The sequence below is a fragment of the Palaemon carinicauda genome, chromosome 6 (assembly GCF_036898095.1).
Source record: "Palaemon carinicauda isolate YSFRI2023 chromosome 6, ASM3689809v2, whole genome shotgun sequence".
Classification (NCBI taxonomy): domain Eukaryota; kingdom Metazoa; phylum Arthropoda; class Malacostraca; order Decapoda; family Palaemonidae; genus Palaemon; species Palaemon carinicauda.
The window spans coordinates 27,555,943-27,574,333 of NC_090730.1; the positions used below are offsets into that span (position 1 = coordinate 27,555,943).

Below are 18,391 nucleotides of genomic sequence, written 5' to 3' on the forward strand. Positions count from 1 at the left end.
CAGCTAGCTTCTCTTTTGTACGCAGATACAACAGAAAACTCTGCTATATTGGCTATAGAGGTACTGGTAGAGGAAAGTCTATTATTCCTGCACCATACTCTAAATATGTCCCACTCGGATTAGTAAACCCTAATACTGTAGTGGTAATGTTCTGGGGGTATCTACCAGCCACTCCATCATCTCCGCATCCCAATGTCTCATGGGCCAAAATGGAGCTATCATGGTCATGCGGACGGTGGGCAAATCCCTGAATTTTTTCAGGACTTTGTCCAGGATCTTGAATGGAGGAAAAGCGTACACGTTTAGACCTTCCCAGTTCAGAAGAAAAGCGTCCACTGCGACTGCTTCCTGGTCTGGTACTGGAGAGCAAAATACCGGCAACCTCTTTGTCATTTGTGAGGCGAAGAGGTCTATTGAGGCTTGACCCCACAACATCCAAAGGCTGGTGCACACCTCGTGATGTAGGGTCCACTCTGTAGTAAGAACTTGCCTTCTTCTGCTGAGAAGATCCGTACCAACGTTTTTCTCCCCTTCTATGAAGTGAGTAATCAAGGCTTGGTGAAAGGCCACTAGCTCCTTGATATTTAAGTGCCATTTCCTCTGAGACTCTATCCACAGACCCCTGTCGAGAATCGTATGCGTCAAACAGAGACGAAATCGACCTCTCTGGTTCAGACAGACCAAACACTTGAAGCGCGCCGTGTGCGCGAACTGAACCGTGTGCTGATTGCTGCGAGGGATCATCAACTGTAGTCGGGTGACCACCAGGGGGAAGTCCTTGCGACATTTCCGGAGTGCCTTGAGCGCGATCTGAACCGATTATCATCCCCAGAAAAATTATATTCTGTGAGGTTATTAGTTAAGATTTGGCCAGGTTTACCATCAGACCTAACTGTTGCGTTAAGGGCATTATCATTTGAAGAGCCTCCAGACACTTTACTTGTGATTCTGCTCTTAGTGGTCAGTTGTCCAGGTACAAAGAAAATCCTTACTCCCTTTATGTGAAGCCAGGGAGCCACGTTGGATATCACCCGGGTAAAAAACGTAGGGAGTCGTGCTCAGTCCAAAACAGAGTGGTTTGAACTGAAAATGGTCTCGATTAACACGAACCTTAGAAATTTTCTGTGGTCCAGATGTATCGAGATACTGTATGGAAATGCGCGTCCTGCAGATCCAAAGACACTATCCAGTCTTCCTGTCTGTTGCCTGTAATGACTGACGCTGAAGTTTCTATGGCAAATTTTACTTAGCTGACGAACTTGTACAATGGACTCACATCCAGAACAGGTTTTCATCCCCCCCGAGCTTTTCGGAACTAGGAAAAGTCTGTTGTAAAAACCCCTCCGAGGAGGTGTCCTCTACCACTTCTATGACTGATTTCGACAGCATAAGGTTCACTTGCTCTTGAAGAGCTGCTGCCTTGTTCCCTGAGTGGACTGTTGTCAACTTTAAGGGTATTGACGACATGGGAGGCATAGCACGTCTCACTTTCTTGATTCGGTTTGTTGTCTTGGGAATCTGCGAGCTTGACCTCCAGCCGCAATTCTCTGAGTTCCCCTTGAAGGGGCTCTCCCACGAAAGGGCTGACGAGTGGGAAGAGTCTCCTTTTGCATCCTTGCTAAAAAGCTAGCTGGGAGGACTTTCTTAGCAGTCCTAGAGGTAAGATCTTGCGTAGCCTGTTATGCCAGAGCTGTCGACAAATCTTTCCCTAAGTCCGGAGGGAAAAGATGATTAGCCAACGGAGCAAGAAAAAGTTTAGATCTCTGAACAAGGGACAAACCTGAAGATGAGAAGGAACTAAACATAGTCCTCTTTTTAAGAACTCCTGCCGTGAAAAGGGCGGAAAGTTCAATGGAGCCATCCCTCCCGGCCTTATCCAGACAGGCAATCAGATGCATCTGAGCCTTGTTCTTAGGGTTTGTGGCTTCTGCGAGAGTTCCTAGAGTCCAGTCCATAAGGCTGAAGACTTCTATTGTCCTAAAAATTCCCTTCAGCAGATGGTCCATTTCAGAATTGGACCACATAACCTTCGACTTGCTCATGGCTGACCCGAGTGAGGAGTCAACAAGACTGGAGTAGTCTCCCTGGGAGGAGGCAGGAACTCCCAAACTGAGAACTTCCCCAGTCGAATACCACACACTAGATCTGGAAGCCAGTCGAGTTTGAGGAAAAGAAAAAGGAGGCCTTCCCTAGATCCTTCTCTTGGACGTCCATTGGTTGCGAGTTGAGAAAGCTCTCTTAACTGATCTACCTAGGACCATCTTCTTGAAGGAGCATGTTTTTCGGGGTCTGCCCTTCAAAAACTGAGATGGCGGGCTCTGAGGTATAGGTTGAGTAAAGTCTTCTGGACACAGAGATGTTAAAATTGTCCGATTTTTTTTTTTTTTTCTTTTAAAAAGATAAGCTGCCTGTAGTGAATCCTGAGATTCGTCTTCTAATTCGGCTAATGGAGCATTGATTCCCTGATTCGAATGGGTAGGAGACAAACCCGCGTCATCCTGTCGGTTATTGTCTCCCAAAAATATTTCATCTTGTCCTGAAGGAATCTCGTGAAGGATATCATCCAGTTGCAAAGAAGCATCACGTTTATGTACTGTAATCCTCGAGGGAGACACAGGTTCCAGTGCTTCCAACATAAGATCATCATGCTGTAAGAAAGAATCAACATCGGTAACCCCATGCAAGGGGAAAATCTTGTTCGCGTGCGTCCAGCATGCGTTCAGCATGTTGTATGTCAACAGCGTGACGCAAGGGAGTGTTAGTTGCGCGTTCAGAAAATCGCGAAGGAGACAAAAACTTGTCTATCCTGTTGCGAGGACAAGTCCCGACTATATAAGTCCATTATGCGTCCAGATTGAGACTGCTGTATGTTTCCATGAGAGGTATCAGTCTACTGCATGCGTCCCGAATGCCGTGAGTCTGCCGCGAGCCTTGAGGAAGCGTTAGTATTGCGTCCAGTCAGTCGCAAATAAGAGACAACTGTTTGTCTATAGTGACGAGGGGACAAAACCTGACTGCATGCATCCAGCATATGTCCAGACTGCCGCATGCTACCAGTTTGCCGTGAGCTTCCAGACTGCTGCATGCGTCCAGATTGCCGTGAGCTATCAGCGTGTCACATGCATCTCGCATGAGCAATAGTCGCGCATTCCGCAGATCGCGAAAGCAAAACAACTGCTTGTCTATCTTGTTGTGTGGACAAACTTTGACTGTGTGCGTCCAGCATATGTCCAGACTGATGTCTGTGTCCAAAATGCCGTGAGGGAGAGACCAGACTGCCGCTCACGTCCACCTTGTCGCTTGCCGCAACGCGAGCTGATCGCTGCGAGGGAGCGTTGCTGAGTGTCGGAGAAATACGCTGTCCGATAATATCTTGATTACCGGAAGACCCTTTTCTTAGTCTATTGCTGTCCTTAGATTCTTTTGGACGCGACTTCTCTGCCCGAGAATCGTAAGAGTCAAACAGAGATGAAAACGACCTCTTTAATTCAGACAAATCAGAAACATGATGAGCGCCGTGTGCGCTAACTGAACAATGTACTGATCGTTGCTAGGTATCGTACGATACTTCCAGCGCGCCTTGTGCGCGATCTGAACCGTGTACCGACCGTTGTGAGGGATTGTCAACAGTATTCGGGTGGACACCAGTGGAAAGTCCTTGTGACATTTCCCTCCGACAAAGACGCATACATTTTTACGTGATGGGATACGTCAACAGAATCGTTCGCGGGAACGTTCGATCGCTGATCAAGGTCTGACATCTCCCTTAGCCTTTCGACTTTCCTTCTCCCAGGGGTTGGGGAGCATGGAAGAGGTCCCGAGCTAGGAGTATGACGGACAAGAACGACCGCACCCTCCACAGCACTGCGTCATTATACGTGACATTGAACACTAGCACTTTTAATCATTTCACATTAGATCTTAATAGACCTTCCCGTTGCGAGAGATTATGCTTTTTCGTCAAGGGCTAGAAAGAAAATACAATAGGACATATGATTAATATTAGTATTCTCAAATTCGAAATATAAAATCACAAATTTTTAGTAATTTGTATTTTTCCTAACATACTTACCGAGAACTACTTTCTTAGGAGGTACTGTACCTGGAATCTCCTCTCAACCGACAAGAGTTTTGTGTATTTTACCCTACTTCCGTTTTCTGTGAGGACTATCCCAGGCGGAAGGATACGTGCCCTGAGGCTAGTCCCGAGCCAGGTCGCGTGTTAGCTTGGGTCTCGACCCTCAGTAAGTTCTTGGATGTTAAAAATTAACTAAGGGTCAGAAAAACACTCGGGGAAGGAAGGGAGGGCCATTACCCGAAAGTAGTTCTCGGCAAGTATGTTGGGAAAAATACAAATTACTAAAAATTTGTGATTTGTTCCAACACAGAGACTTACCTCGAACTACTTTCTTAGGAGACTTACACTTTAGGAGGTGGGAGTGTCTACCTGACCTAGACCCAACTAAGCAGAACGGCTGTGAACCTAGATAGGAGACTAGGTTCCAAAGGTTGACGGAAAACAAACCATAGGAAAACTACACAAAGAGCTCACACTAGTGTCTAAGTACTCACCCTTAAAAAATTTCTTGCTGTTGTGTCCAGTGATGAAACTGTGAATCCATGTCTTGTGCAGTCTCTACTTGGTCACATCTCTGGGGAAAGAAGAGAAAAGAGAAGACAAGGGGAAAAGGGAAAACGAACCTGTCTTTTTGGTCTTGATAACCGCGATTATACCTGGGGCTTTGGCCGTTAAATCGCTTGGAGCGCGGAGATGACTGTCCCTATAGAGAACCCGTCTAGAGACTTCCTCGAACATTCCTTGAGGTAGTGGGCTGTGAACGTAGATTGGTTCGACCAGGTGCCTGCCCTGAGGATCTGCGCTACTGCCATGTTTCTCTCAAAGGCAAGAGAGGTACTTATACCTCTAATGTCATGTGGCCTGGGATTACCTGGTAGGGGAAGACCGGCACTACTACAGGCCTTGATGATCACCTGTCGAAGCCAAAAGGAGATGGTATTCTTAGAGATCGGCTTTCTCACCGTGCCTGTGGAGACGAAGAGGTTCTTGATACCAGGTCGGAGACTGGCAGTCCTCTCCAGATATTTCCTTATGCCCTGACTGGACACAACTTCAAATCTTCCGGATTGCCTGACCGAGGAATTGCTGGAACAATGAACCCTTCGAATTTCGGATCCCAGACAGCTGGATTTCGTGTTTTAGCCAAAAACGTAGGAACGAACTTGAAGGAGACCTCTCGCCAACCTCTTGTGTGCGAGACTTCGTAGGACAAACCATGGATCTCGCCCACTCTCTTAGCTGAAGCCAAAGCCAACAGGAAGACCGTCTTGAGCGTGAGATTTCTAACTACTATGTCCTTCAAAGGTTCAAATGGTGGCTCACTCAGCATTTTCAGAACTCTAGCTACATCCCATTGCGGCACACTGGAGGCATGGGGAGGACAGGTTTGCTCAAAGCTCCTGATGAGCATAGAGATGTGCCTAGAGGAACCCAGATCAATGCCTTTCAGGAGGAAAACTTGGCCTAACGCTGCTCGGACTCCCTTGATGGCTGGAATTGACATGACCACCACGTCCCCGAGATGTACGAGGAACTCCACAATGTCCGGAATCGAGGCTCCTAAGGGCTTGATGTTTCTGGAGGCACACCATTTCGTGAAAGTGGCCCATTTTGCCTGGTACACCGCTGACGATGAGTGCCTCAGATAACGAGACATTCTTTCAGCTGTTCCTGCCGAATAACCTTCTTTCCTCAGGAGCCGTTGGATAACCTCCACGCGTGAAGGCGCAGAGATCGTGGATTGTCGTGGAACCTTTGGAAGCGTGGTTGCCTCAGGAGATCTGGTCTGTCTGGCAGAGACCACGGAGGAAGGCACGCTAGCTCTTTTAGATCCGCGAACCATTCCCTCTCCGGCCACCAAGGCGCTACCAAAGTCATCCTTAGATTGAGAGCCGTTCTTACTCTGTTGAGCACTTGCCTGATCAGTGTGAAGGGAGGGAAGGCATATACGTCGAGATTGTCCCACCTGTGTTGAAAGGAGTCTTCCAATGCCGCCTTTGGGTCTGGGACAGGAGAACAGAATACGAGGAGTTGTGCGTTCAGTCTGGTCGCGAAGAGGTCCATCACCGGCGAACCCCACTTTTGGATGATGAGACTTCCTACCTCTGGATGAAGGGACCATTCGGTCCCTACCACCTGGCCCATTCAGCTGAGTCCGTCGGCTAGGACATTCCTCTTTCCCGGAATGAATCTTGCTGTTATTACGACTTGTTCCGACTCAGCCCAATCCAGAATCTCCAACGTGAAATCACACAACTCCTTCGATTTTAAACCGCCTTGCTTCTTCATGTAGGCTACAACTGTGGTGTTATCGCACATTAACGCCACTGTGTTTCCCCTTAGAAGACCGACGAACTGAAGGCACGCTTTCTGAACGGGCTTCATCTCCAGGACGTTGATATGCTGCGTCCTTTCCACCTCCATCCAAGAGCCCCTTGCTGACTTCCCGAGAAGGTGAGCTCCCCATCCTTCTTTGGAGGCGTCCGTGAAGAGGAGCATCTCCGGGGGCTCCGCTGCGAAGGGCATCCCCTTGAGGGTGTTTGCTCGGTATCTCCACCACTCCAAGGATCGCCTCGTCCCTGGAAGAACAGGAATTATTTCGTAGGGCGAGCCTACCTGGTTCCAGAGACCCTTCAGGTTCCATTGGATGGCCCTGAGTTTCATCCTCCCTTGGGGAACCAGCTTCTCCAATGAAACTAGATGGCCTATCAATCTCTGCCAACCCTTCGCTCTCCTGGGCTGGCCTGATAGGAAGGGACGGAGAATCTGGTCCAGGTTGTTCAGCCTTTCCCCTGATGGGAAGACTCTCACTAGTCGGGAGTCTAGAACCATCCCAAGTACGTCATCCTGATGGAGGGAGACAGGTGCGACTTCTCCAGGTTGATGGTGATACCCAGAACCTTGCAGAATTGCAGTAGCTTCGCGCTTTGTTCCTACAAAACTGCCTCTGAGGAAGAAAGGAGTAACCAGTCGTCCAGGTAGCGAATCAGATGAATTCCCCGTTCGTGAGCCCATACGGAGACAGTCATGAAGATTCTCGTGAAAATTTGGGGCGCTGTCGACAGGCCGAAGCAAAGAGTCTTGAATTGCAAGACCTGGGTATCCCACTTCACCCGAAGGTACTTTCTGCTGGAGGGGTGAATGGGGATCTGGAAATAGGCGTCCTTGAGATCTATGGAAATCATGAAGTCTCCTTCCCTCAAGGACTCCAGGACCGACTTCGGGGTGTCCATCTTGAAGCTGGTCTTGCACACAAACTTGTTGAGGGCTGACAGATCTATGACTGGTCTCCAACCTCCCGTCGCTTTCTCCACCAGGAAGAGGCGGCTGTAGAAACCTGGACCCGGTTGTAGCACCGTTTCCATTGCCCCTTTCGTTAACATAGTGGAGACTTCTTCTTGTAAGGCCTCCCTCTTCAAGGGGTCCCTGGGGGCTAACCACTCCGCCTGACTTGCTGGGATAAGAGGTGGAGGATCTGCCAGGAACGGAAGCCTGTACCCCCCTTTTAACACTGTTACCGTCCAGGGTTCTGCTCCGTGATTCTTCCATGCTTGCCAAAATTGTTTGAGGCATCCCCCTACCTGAGGCTTGGGCAGGAGTGGGGGGCCTCTCACCCTACCTCCTTCTGGAGGAGCGACCTGACCGTCCTCTCCTGGAAGCTGAGTGGGCTGTTCTATAGGAGGCTGGGGCTGTGGGATCGCCCCTGCGGGAGGGCTGCGAAGGCTGAGACCACAGGGACGCCGGGGCCTCTCTCCTCACCTGGTTGGGGGGCTCGAGACATCGACGGTCCATCCGGAGGAGGCCTTCTGTAAGTGGGCCTCCTCATGGTATGAGGTCTGGGAGTGTTCACTTCCTTCCGTTTCAGAGGTTTCTCAACCACTTCTTCTGTCTGTTTCAGGGGAAAGAGTCCGTCACCCCACACAGGAAGGTTCCTCAAAGTCCTTGCCTCCCTGTCCGGCATACGCCTGGACAATCTATTTAAGACTGTGTCCCTTCGTCGCAGAACCCAGTTGGCGGATAACGCTAGGGACTGAAAAGTTAGGAACTTCAAGGCCCGCCCTCCGGAGCTGATAAGTTCCTTCAACAGTGCTTGGTTGGACGGAACTGCAGAGTCGGCGGAAGCCTGGATGCCTACTAGTGTCGAGGCCCACCAGTCTAACCAAAAGGCGACGTTAATAAGATCTTTAGACATCTCCTCCATCATCGTCGCCTCCGATGGAGAAAAACAGATAGGTGCTGAAGAAGCTCTGTCCTCCGAAGCTCCCTGACCTAAAACTTCCAAGGAGTCTTCCAATTTGCTGGCTCCTTGTGGCTGTCCTTCCATCCAATAGTATTTACTTTGGGACTTCAACCCCTAGGAGTAACTTGGAGGAACCCTGAACTTTGGAACCTTCAGAGTTTCGTGCCACAACCTTGTCTATGTGAGCACGGCCAAGCCTCACATCTCTGGCCACAGGTAGGGTTAAGGAGGGCTTCTGTTGACCGGTCTCCTCCATCAGTCTATTAAGGCTAGACCGCCAGGCATCCTCGTCGGAAGGAAGTGGTTCCTCAATCCTGTGGTGATGGCGAATCAGACCAATAACCCTCCTATAAGCGGAGTCCTCCGCTGGCGCGGCTTCAGTGTCGCCGTCCGCGCCCTCCGTCCGAGGTTGAGGAACCGTACTGACGGGGGCCTCCGCACGAGGTTGTGGTCTGAGGATGGGCATTGCGGAGGGCGCGGGAACCTCCGTCCTCCGTTTGCCTTTCTTTAAGGGGGGCGAGGCTTCCGTGGGTTTGCCCGACGGAGAAAGCCGTCCCTCTTTATCGCTCGGCTGAGCTAACTCGACAAGACTGCCCGTCCGAAAAGGCGACTCCCTCCACTGGGCGGGTAGAGAAGCCTGTTTCGAGGCCTTACGCCTGTCCGAAGAGCCCCTTGGGTCTTTGTGAGGGTCAACTCTATGGCTGGTGGAGGCCCTTCTAGGAGGACTATCTCCGGGAAGCCAACCCGCAGTGCTCGGGAGACTAGTAAAGTCCGCGAGCTTACTGCGGGGAATGAGGACCCATTGCTCCTTCGGTGAACTGCTCTTCCTGGTTTTCTTCCTCGGGGACCTTGACCGCTTCCTCCCATGCCGTGACCTAGAGCGGGACCTCGAGGGGGAGTGCCGTCTCCTGGATCTGTGTCCCTCCTTCGACGGTGTCTTCTCCGCGCCTCATCCTCCGACGACAACGATGAGCCTACCTCCGAGGACTCTGACGACTCCTCGTTACAGATCCGAGAGGCGGGCACGTCCGTTTTCTGGGTTCCAGATGTCAAAGGCTGAAGGAAGACGTCGGGAACCGCCTATAGAGGGGCTGGGAGAGAGATCGGACGATTAACATTCTGGAACCAGGACCCAAGGCCGTCCTCCCCCCTCAAAGGGGACCTACAGGGAGTTCTCGGGGGCCCCCATCCGAGGGGATCTTCCAACGGCGAATCTTCTTTTCCTGGGGCTACTTCAGCTGTGGAGGCGCCTGAAACATAAATCCAAGAAGCTGGTGAAGATACAGGGACATCTTTATTCCACATAGGGTCGTCCGAAGAGACGTGCCCCCCAAGCACAAGGGCATCGTCTTACGGACCCACACTAATTAAACTTTCAGGTGCCCCCCATTGCCTGTAAAGGATCAGCAACCCCAGAATCCCAAAGACACGACTCCTGGGGAAGAACCATTGGTTTCTTCTCCGCAACGGACTTACCTCGTCCCCTACTCTGGGTAGGGGATGAAGAAGGGACCCTGTCAGACTTCTCTCCTGTAGACGTCGCGGGCGAAGAAATACTGGTCTTCCTGGGCAAGCGTTTGGATGGCTTCTCCTTCGTTCCAAACCGCACCCACTGCACTTCAGTCCACGACACACACTCCGGACACATGTCCGAAGGAGAGCAAACTCTACCCCTGCACGAAGAGCAAAGGGAGTGCGGGTCCACCTAAGACTTAGACAAGAACGCACCACACGACTTTCCAGCCTTAGGCCCAGGACAACGGCGGTGATGCTCCATACCGCACTAGCACAATACCGCAAGACACAGGAATGCAGCGGGAAAGGATAATAAGGGCAAGAGAACACTTTAAAAACACAAGGGAAAGCACAAGGGAAAACAAGTGGACACACGAGAGCACAAGGGAAAGTATAGCGGGCCACGTGGGACACACGAGTCGAGGACACAAAGGGTCGCACTGAGGCAAGAAGAGCGTCGAGATGATATCACGACGCGACCAGAGAACTTACTGGGGGTCGAGACCCAAGCTAACACACGACTTTGCTCGGGAATAGCCTCAGGGTACATATCCTTCCGCCTGGGATAGTCCTCACAGAAAACGGAAGTAGGGTAAACTACACAAAACTCTGGTCGGTTGAGAGGAGATTCCAGGTACCTCCTAAGAAAGTAGTTCGAGGTAAGTCTCTGTGTTGGAACAAATAACGATACAAGTAATTGTGAAAACAAAAAACCATTGTCAAGAGTATTACGTATCGTAGATTGACTGCATTGCATCATTTTTTGTGCCATTGAATACTAGCACTTTAAACTATTTCACATTAGATCATAATAGACCTGCCCGTTGCGAGAGATTATACTCTTTTGCCAAGGGCCAGAAAGAAAATACAATAGGATATATGAATAATATTAGTATTCTCAAAAGCAAAATATACTAATAGGACAAATATATACTTGAAAATAATATATTTCCCAACGTTATAAACATACTTATGCCTAGTAAGTTAATATTTTAAAAATTTCTTGCAAGAAAAGAAAATATTTTACATAATGCAAGTCATACTAAGAAGATTACGTCACAGGATTGTAACGTCATCACGATGGCGGACTGAATTCCTTCAAGGTAATCAGATCTCGCTCTGCTAAGAGTTTACGTCACAAAATAGTGACGTCACAATGTTTTAATGTTTAAATGTTTTTCCTTCCATTATAACTTTAAGAATTGTTCATTAGTTAATAAAGTAGGGGGAAAATTCTTTGATCCCTCAAAGTACGAACATAGAAAGAAAACAAATACATACATGCTCCCTGCTAAATACAGTGCGGGAAGTAAGAACAGCTCGAAAGCCAGTCTAGCCCTACACACAAAGTTTAACAACAGATGAGCCATCTTGAAAATCAAGTTAAATTAAACTGTCCAAGTTGGACCAGCAAAAAACTATCCTATTCAATATCTTCGATAGTTGAAAGGCAGCGAAAGCCATTAACAATAATAAGACAAAAGGTACTTCACCAAATTGTAGAAGAAAGTAATATATCTGCGAAACGAATTCCCGAGGTGTTGACTTGATCAACGACAGAGAATTTCTGAAGAATGTTGGGGATGGTTTTGATAACCTATGAGAGATGGCACTCATGTATGATCACCTACTGTCATGGCGGCGATTGCCGCGGAATTGAATTTTCTGTCGTGCCGCGTCGAAACGCGGGATTTAAGCTATATATATATGTAACTACCAGGGAAGTTACATATTTAAAATTGAGCTTTGTAGGAAAATCTTCTATTTTTTCTTTTACATCAGGTAATCGAACCTGTTTCTTCCGGAGAGAGAATATCAATGAACTTCATAAAGATTTAAATAATTTCTAAATCTATATCTCTTGGCATCTACAAGGGTATTGAGAATCAAGAGGTTCACTATTTTCTGTTATTATTCAGTTTTTTATTTGCACAGTACCTTTGATTTAAAGTTACTCAGTATGAAGGAGTTCCTCATGGGTTGGGAATTCTCAAACTTTAATTTCTAATTAGGCTCAAGGAAACCAGAGGAAACAGGTGAAAATAAGATCTAAATAGCAGCTCTGCTTGAGTCCACAGGGAGTTTGCAAAGAATAGTTAGTAGTGGTTCTAGCATATATCATATTGGTCATACTGCTATCAGTACCCATTGAAGCAGAAAACATTGAGAAGAGGAATATTCTTCTTAATTTTAGTTACAGTTATCAAGGAAGTCAGCAGTAAACAAGTAGATTTTTCCCATCTATATTAGATACAGTATAACAAATTACAGATCACAAGAATAAAGTACAGTATAACATATATTATAAGTCCTTCCAGGGATGGATTTAAAATATAAAAATCTATCAATTTTCCAGAGGACCACTCTATTAACAAGCATTGTTACCAATAAAGGAAACATTACATTAGAACAAGGAAAAAAAGCAATGCAGGGTCGAATAAAAATGTTCAGCAAAATATCTAAATGATGGTTACATGAGAGAATGTAAAAATTTTAGGTACAGTAAAAACGACTATATCATCATGATATTCTGTTGTCTTTAACTGAAACTTGTAATACGCAACTACTTAATAAAAACAGATTCGTGATATCGAAGAGCAAATGACTCTTAAGCTAAATGTCTTTTTAAAAACTTGCCTCCTATGCAAAATATAATCCATTAATACAATGATGTATAGTAATTACATTACTTCTATAATTCAAAATTTAGCAAAAATATACTTACTAAAAAACTCCATACCTCCAGATATTCCAGCAAGATAAAAATTCTTTAAGTGTTTAACTCTATCATTTTACAATTTTCCCATAATTCTGACAAAACAAAAATTATGCTTGTTAAAAAGTACTTCACAGCTTCCATTTTGCTCTGACAGATCATAAAATCTATATTTAAATCTTTATTACATAAAACTATCATGCTTAAATTCCTAAGAGACAGAAAATTGCCAAAGAATGGGGGAATAACTCATGAAAATGAAACTGTTAAAGAATTAGAGAACAACCAAAGCAGCTCATCCACACCATAATTTTTACAATTTCCCAGTACAGCACAAAACAGTACTACATAACATTGTAGCACCTGTAAACTTGGTAATTCTGAAATACTGTATGCAGTAGTATACAATGCAGTTTAATATTTCTTTTGTTTAAAAAATGCATTCCAGTAAATATTCCAAATTCAGTCATATAAGAATATAAAATACCAATAAAGCACTAAATATAAGCAGCTTGGTAAAAGAGTAGAGCTATTTAAAAATTCACATGTACAATCCATTAGTGATTAGCATAAAATTACAAGGATATTCTCTTCTTTGCTTATAATAACTTTATCATTCCTTGGTTACATGCTATTATGTTTGACACCGAGTTGTTATTAAAATAAGAATACTGCATACAACAAGAAATACATAAATACAGATGAAGGAATTCACAAGGCTGACTTGCACAGTGTTGAGAAGGATCACTGAACAAAGATGTACTGTAGAATTTAAATTTACATGTTTTTCTGAACCTGAAAACCTGAATGTTCAACCACCACATTTCAAATGAAACTAACTAATCCAAAACATATTGTAAACATTCCAATACTAAAAAGGAAAGATTACTCAAGAAAAAACAGGAAATATAAAAATACCGTACACTGTATATGCCTGATATATGGAATGCTAACTTTAGTTAAGAAACTTTAGAAAATCTAAATAGAACAAGTCAAAATGGAAAAGAAAGTCAAAATGAAAACTAACAATTAGCTATGATAGACTATACAAAGGGCAATACCACAAAAAGATTGTCAATTTTAGTGGAAAAGTATTTTCATATTCAAAATAAACATTTTAAAGATACCACCTTCATTTTGACTGTTACTACTAAACAGGCATCTTAGCTAAGCTGCTCTATATATGAAAGATTGTCTATTATCTCATGTGGCTATAAAAGAATTATCCAATATTTAATTACATTAAGTTGTAATGACATTACTTTTCTGGTGACAACATCCTTCTACCCTTATATAACTTTTGCAATGTTAATCATAAAAGTTATGACTTCAAAATGGAAATTTCTTCAGATGAGCTTTGGAGCTCCTGAATTATATAAAACTTAAAGGAAGTAAAAAGGAAAGCCAAATACTATTCCTAATTCATCAATTACGGTACCATCGATAATTATACAGGGTGGAATGAGAAGATTTATCTCTACAGGTTGCTATGATGATATACAAAATAAAGTAATTAAATATTGGTAATAATTACTTGACTATATAAAATATTGTTAAAATATTTCATCATGTAAACAGAAAAAGGGCAAAATCTTTCTAACAGAATGCATACAACCTAATCAGTTTTCTTATCCCCTTCTATTTCCTCAGAAATATTTTCTTTCTTGGTAGCAAAAGGACACGACATTCCACCATCCGATTTAACAGTTCCATTTGCTGCTGGACAGCCATTTGATGCATTGCTTTCTTCACTCTTTTTATCTTGAACACCAGCCACTTTTTTAAATGGGTTCCAAAATTTCAGGACGAATGGCTGAAGGAAACGATGCCATATAAAGAGCAGGACTGGAACTACAATGCAGGGAATGCACACCATCCTTGCTGGTAAGTGAAGTGGCGAGTCTGCAGAAATAACAGCATTGAACCCTCGTTAAAATCGGATGGATCCACACGAAAATGTAGAAACATGGAAATAACAAGCTCAAAAGAAAAATGATATTGGAAACTAAATCAACAAGCTCAAAAGAAAATTATATTGGAAACTAAATCTTTAAGTAAAAAAAAAAAATCAGAAATCACAATCTATAATTTTACACATATTAGACCTATCAGACAATATTGTACAGTACACTTGAAAGATTTATCAGAGTATCTACTAGATGTACAGTACATACAGTTCAGTATATTGATGTACCTCTTAGATGCCTAAAAGGAGATGAAACAAAGAGTACAGTGCTGTTCCCAAAAACCAATCGTAACATTAAGTTTAAATGAAAAATAATCTTGAAAAGTAATTTGCTTTCTTTCTAGCTCTACAAACGAGTCCTTTAGAATAGGGCTCTTTTCAGCGGTGATGGAATGCCCATTGAATCTATATCTAAAAAGTTGGTTGACAAAAGGTGGTACAGTACATTGGGGGAATCCCCACCAACAGGCCTATCACAAAACAGCCACTTTTGTCCTTAGTCCTGGGACTAAGAGGGGTGGATGCGGGGAGAAATTTAACAACAGCCATTGGTGGGAGCAAGTTCCATTAAACCAAACTGGAAGTTTTTCTTCTTCCCTGGACATGTCATCCTTCCTAGTACAGAAGGAGGAAAGAGACTCCAAAAAGTCTCCCAACAGCTAATCATAAAGATGTTAAAGCTGTTCATACAGGCTTAAAAGGAAGCTAGTACTGTAGGAGGACCAGGAACCCCAACCTCCCCGGGCATCAGCAATTTCAAACCAGTAACATCAAGACAAATTTGGTAAGACATTGACCCATTATCCTCATTGCCAGGAGGCTGGAAGAGTTGCTTCTTAGCAGATACAATCTGGAAGAAAGGTGCTTAGTCACGTAACTAAACAGCCTCAGACATCTGACCAGCATGTTACGATTACGGCTGCTGTATCCCTTCGAGAGAGAGAAACAAGAAATAAGTAGAGGAGCCAGTCACTTTACCTCTCCTCAAGATTCAGCCAAACAAGTACTGTAACCTTAAATGGGATGAATACTAAATCACTTGAGGGAGCTGGAAATGCTATGCATCTACTCAACAGACACTGCAAAACCCAAGGAAAGAGGTCCAGGAGTCTATGGACATCTATAAGGTACAGAGAGACAAGGTAATCTGACACCATTTCCAAGTATACCAGCAGGTAAACAGGAAGCCTACCGACAAAGATAGACTTGCAAGTTCTCACTTGAGATGACAGAGGCACCCACTGACCAAAGTCGGCCTTTGTAAGTAACCAGCCTCACCAACCCAGAAGGAACAGTCAAGACACTTCCTTCCTTCTTGTTCTTGCCGGGGCTAATGAGAAAGCTGTAACATTCACACGCAGTGTTGAGTTCAAGTAGCAGTTTAGTGTCCTGATGTGACACCAACAATTTTGTGTCAATTTACACAAGAGATAAGATCAAGGTCTCAAACTGGTGTTCAATACCGACTGGTAATGGGGTTTTGTTCACACAATCTGTGAGATGACAAAAGCAACATCTCAAACCCTAGAAATAATAACCTCCTTAGGTTACCAGCAGATGCATGCACCACTGTCATGAGAATTAGGACCATCCCACAACAGGGCCTAACTCTCAGGATAGGCAACACTACTCAAGCTCCCTTCGATTATGGACCAAGTACCCAAGAGGAGGGATCCATAAAATACAATAAATCCTTTTCTTCTCCAATTCTCTCGGCTAAGCAGAGAAGAAACAGTCTTGAAGGAAACTCGCTATGATGCCCTCGTCAGGTTAGTAGGTGTGTGCGTCCATGTCCTGAGGATAAGAACGATCCCACCACTTACGGGAAATATTGCTCTCAGCTTCCCCTGAGCAGGAGAGATCCAATCTCTACTGAGGTGCTTCTTAGTCAGACACAGACAGTGATCTGATTAAAAGTGCATGTCTCTCAGGACCTACCAAAGAGCTGGCAGAACAAAATAAGATTCAACTTGGGGCCAACCCAGTGCAACCCACAGAAGGCACCACGGAGGTGTACGAACAAATTCCACCCTGCCTGGACAATATGGGTACTATCACAGAAGAAAAAGTAAAGTTAGGTAAACTAAAGAAAACAAACAATGACAGGACAAATGCAGGCAAAAAACTGTTAATATGTGAACTCGAAGCTCTGAATTGCTCAATCCGCAACAGCCAGGTTTTGCTGATCGATCATATTGTTGAATCATATTTTCCCACAGGGCTGGAGGTGGAGATGAGGCAGCAGCAGAAATGCAAACCATTGCAGAACTGGGACGGCCACCCCTTCCTAAACCCAAGTGGACACCCATGGTACCTCATCCGGGTTCTGCCACACATGAGGAGAAAATACGGCCAAGAATCAGAGTCTTAGTAGAGATCGAGAGTACTATCCCGTCGTCTGAGTTCGATCCTGGCCTTATCAACAGTCATTACAAAATGTAGATTTTTCAATAACTTTCTAAAACTCTGCTGTGTCTCTCTCCATTGCCAGACCCTAGAACTTTGTAACTTTGAAGTACCATTACGGAGTGCTTAGAAGACTCTGCAATTTGAATTCTGCTTTGTAATTTGTGACTTTAACATTTTCAAGATAATTCAACACTACTGTAACTGATCATTTATCTCCTCAATAAGCTTGTGAATTACTTTTTGTTAAATACACAAACTGTAGAAAAAGATATAGAGTAACATCTGTTATTATCCTCGTTTCCTATATTTCTATATCTTAAGCCAGAATTACCCCATGACCCATGTGACAGTACTCTATTTCTGGAGAGACAGTTACCTGCTAATGGTATGTCAGACATATTCGGCACACAGGTCTCACAACCCAACTGACCCAGTCCTGGAAATTCTGGTCACCAGGTGCACCACTCACTCTTGGAGGAGGAGGAGGGTGGCTTTAAAGGCGGTATATACCCTACCCTCACCTGGCCTAGAGCATTGATGATTGGTGTGAATGGCACCGCTCACTTGCAACTGGTGACACATTGGTAGCTGTCTCATTAGGCTCACATTCTGGTTGACAAATCAAGAAGGAATTGGTGAATGAGTGAGCTACGTTACTCTCTCCCGACAGAGGAGAGTGGCTCTGAAGGGAAAGGACGCTTCTCTTATTCACAATAGGAACTGGGAAAGTAGGCAAAATATCTGACCTTTGCCTGGCTGTGTTGGGTCCCAGCTAAAACTGTTTAGCTGTATTCAATCTAAGAAGACCATCATATCGGGCTCCCAACGTTTCGCCCAACTCCAAAAGTAATGGTCAAAAGATGAGAATTGATATTGCCTCCGAAAGAGGGAGAGAAACTTTTCAAGTTAGGGTGTTCCTCCTATGTCAAGACAGGAATGAGGAAGGTAGAAGCAATGTTCACCCTACCATGGCCTGTGGATCCAACTGATCGAGGCCTAAGGTAACAGCCAGCAGGTGAAAATTGTCTCCCCTCCCATAGGAGAAGACTGCATGTGAGAAATGCCTTCTAAAAAGTATCTGGAAAAGAGAAAAGAAGGGGGAAGGAGGGGTTGGTTGAGGAGTAAGAAGCGAGTTGGTAGCGGAGTAAGATGAAAGAGCAAAATCTCTCTTCACCCCTTGCCAACAGTTCTTAGTTCTGTACAAGGAAAAATTCCCAGTTGAACAGCATTCTCTGGTATTCGTCCTTTGCTTGGACATGAGATCAAACTCTCCTCAATCACAATCCTCAGATCAAATTAAGAGTGAATAATCGTCTACACCTCGTCCTGCATGCACTACAAGTCACTAAAGTCACCAAAAGTATGAGGTCTTCCTCTCTGAATTATGAAGCAACTTATTTAACACAGCCTGATAAGTACTGGTTCTGGCAACTCGTGCTCCATTTTTGTGATGACTTATGGAATGCC

The 18,391-nt window shown here is 44.9% G+C and overlaps 1 protein-coding gene across 2 annotated transcripts in view; it reads right to left on the reverse strand.

Annotated features, from left to right (window-relative positions):
- Positions 1-18,391, reverse strand: part of LOC137642528 (cotranscriptional regulator ARB2A) — a 191,947-nt gene that overhangs the window by 107,555 nt on the left and 66,001 nt on the right. The window contains exon 2 of one of the 2 annotated variants that reach the window (XR_011044801.1): positions 12,064-14,451. The exons of the other annotated variant lie outside the window; for it this stretch is intronic. The gene's annotated coding sequence lies outside the window, so the exon portion shown is untranslated. Of the gene's footprint in view, positions 1-12,063; positions 14,452-18,391 lie in introns of those variants that run through there. 2 annotated transcript variants of the gene reach the window in all.